At 52.9% G+C, this 2,839-nt stretch overlaps 1 long non-coding RNA gene across 1 annotated transcript; it reads left to right on the top strand.

Annotated features, from left to right (window-relative positions):
* Positions 1 to 282: 282 nt before the first annotated feature.
* On the top strand, positions 283 to 585 carry LOC306815574. The gene is made up of 2 exons (XR_013777421.1): positions 283 to 349; positions 446 to 585. It is a non-coding gene; the product is annotated as an uncharacterized lncRNA (long non-coding RNA).
* Positions 586 to 2,839: the final 2,254 nt, after the last annotated feature.

Below are 2,839 nucleotides of genomic sequence, written 5' to 3'. Positions count from 1 at the left end.
CCCATACAACATCCCTGCCCCATGGATCTTTCCCAGGGACCCCATGCCCAGGGTCCCCCATTGCATTCCCATCCCTGTCACCCCAGGAGCCCCTGGCTGACCCTGGGTGCAGCCCCTGCCCCAGCTGTGCCTCTGGGCCAGGACCCCAGTGCAGGCCAGGAGCACAGCAGCTCCTGCACCCCATTGCTCCCACAGGCCCCTTCTCCAAGGACCCCCCTGCTTTCCCCTTTCCTCCCAGTCAGCCCAGTGTCCCAGTGTGTCTCTCATGCCGCTGTTGTCCCCAGCCCCCTGTGGCTGCAAAGCTGGTGGGTCCTTTGTGGCAGAAGTGCCTGGCTCTTGCTTTCCATGGGTAGGTCAGCAGTGCCTGCAGAGAGAGGCTTGGGACAAGGCCCCTCTCCTGTCATGGTGGCTCCTGGTGGGTCACGTTCTGGGCTCTGTGTTTTAGGATTGCAAGAGTTGGTGACATCCATGTGCAGCCTGCTGCAGAGGCATCAGGGGTTGATCATCCCTGAATGACTCCCCTGTTTTCCCTTGTGCCCTGAGAAATTTCTCATGAATGATCAATAAACCCCTTCAGCAAACCTATAGATCTGTGTGTGTGTCCATGTGTCTGGATTTCTATAGCCCTGGCATTCTGCTGGCCAGGGCATTGCAGAGACCCTTTGTGAGGACAAGGGCCCTTGGGGAGCTGTGGCAGGTCCCAGCCGTAGCTCCCCTCTCTCGGCAGCTGGCGGACACCGCCGGCCCCAGTATCGGGCAGAGCCATCTTGCCATGGCCGCCCACAAGGGATTTGTGTACAAAACCAATTTTAGACAAAGATGATTCTGTGACAGGTAGAAACACTGTTCAAGTGCTGTATCAGGATGCTGTGCTTGGAGTGGGGGTTGAACACCTCAAACAATGCTCTATTTTCAAAGCTGTCATGGTAGATAGAGGAATCAGGCTGATTTTGGTGTTGAGGAAATGCTGAAAGCAGCCTGACTCATTTTAACTTCTCCTGTCCTGTCTGTTCTCCTTTCTTGCCCCTTCCACTCACTGTGTTTTGTCTCCCCCAGGCCCCTGGTGCAGAGCCTGGCTCTGTGCTCTCCATCAGCTCCTGGCTGGCACTGCCAGGCTGGCATGAGGAGCCCCTCAGCCTTCCCTGCTCCGGGCTGGACAAGCCCAGCTCCCTCAGCCTCTGCTCACAGCCAAAGGGCTCCAGCCCCACCTTGGAGGCCCTTCCCTCAGCCTGCTCCAGCTGCCAGACATCTTTCCTGCCCTGGGGAACCCAAACCAGCCCCAGTGACCTGGATAATCCACGTCCTTGATGTCCGGGTCACACAGCCCTGGCCCCTTGTCCCCATATCAGGCTCTGGGGTTGATTTGTGGAGCATCCTTGGGGGAGGCTGTGGCTCCAGGTGGAGCAGGGAGATACAGAGGAACAGGGGACCCTGCTGGGCATGAACAGCATTGGACTTGTCTGGGGAAACTGTGAGGGGGCTGGGGCAGAGTGACCAACCCAGTGACCTCACACAGCCCTGGTGGGATGTCACACAGCCCTGCTGGGATGTCAGACCTTGGCCCTGTGATGTCACAGGGAAAGCCTGTAATGCTCAATGACCTCAAATAGCCCACTCTGTGATGTCATAACCCACTCTGTGATGTCATAACCCACTCTGTGAAGTCATAACCCACTCTGTGATGTCATAACCCACTCTGTGATATCATAACCCACTCTGTGATGTCATAGCCCACTCTGTGATGTCATAACCCACTTTGTGATGTCATATACCTCTCAGTTATGTCATCACCCACTCTGTGATGTCATAGCCCACTCTGTGATGTCATAATACATTCTGTGATGTCATAGCACACTGTGATGTCATAGCCCACTCTGTAATGTCAAAACCTACTCTGTGATGTCATAGCCCAGTCTGTGATGTCGTAGCCCACTATGTTATGTCATAACCCACTCCGTGATGTCATAACCCACTCTGTGATGTCGTAGCCCACTTTGTGATGTCATAAACCACTCTGTGATGTCATAGCCCACTCTGTGATGTCATAGCCCACTCTGTGATGTCATAGCCCACTCTGTGATGTCATAGCCCAGTCTGTGATGTCGTAGCCCCCAATGTGATGTCATAGTCCACTCTGTGATGTCATAACCCGCTCTGTGATGTCGTAGCCCATTTTGTGATGTCATAAACCACTCTGTGATGTCATAACGCACTCTGTGATGTCATAGCCCACTCTGTGATGTCATAGCACCCTGTGATGTCATAGCCCACTCTGTGATATCATAACCCACTCTGTAATGTCATAGCCCAGTCTGTGATGTCATAACCCACTCTGTGATGTCATAATTCACTCTGTGATGTCATAGCCCACTCTGTGATGTCGTAGACCACATTGTGATGTCTTAGCCCACTCTGTGATGTCATAGCCCACTCTGTGATGTCATAGCCCACTATGTGATGTCAGAGTCCACTCTGTGATGTCATAACCCTCTCTGTGATGTCGTAGCCCATTTTGTGATGTCATAAACCATTCTGTGATGTCATAACACACTCTGTGATTTCATAGCCCACTCTGTGATGTCATAATACACACTGTGATGTCATAGCCCACTCTGTGATGTCATAACCCACTCTGTCACCTCATATTAACAGATGATAAATTGCCAACCCCAGGTGAGCTGACACAATGCTTGCTCTTCAAAACTACTGGCCTCTGCAAACCACACAATGCCTCTTATGTAAGAAGGGGAACTGGAATTCACCAGCCTCAGTGTCCTGCCAGCTCAGCCAGGCCCACTGGAACATTGGGGTCCATGACCACCAGGGACCACCAGAGAGA

This window comes from Erithacus rubecula, assembly GCF_903797595.1.
Source record: "Erithacus rubecula genome assembly, contig: scaffold_161_arrow_ctg1, whole genome shotgun sequence".
In the NCBI taxonomy this organism is placed as follows: Eukaryota; Metazoa; Chordata; class Aves; order Passeriformes; family Muscicapidae; genus Erithacus; species Erithacus rubecula.
The sequence above is the reverse complement of the archived record's forward strand: the minus strand, read 5'-3'. Positions and strand labels throughout refer to the sequence as shown.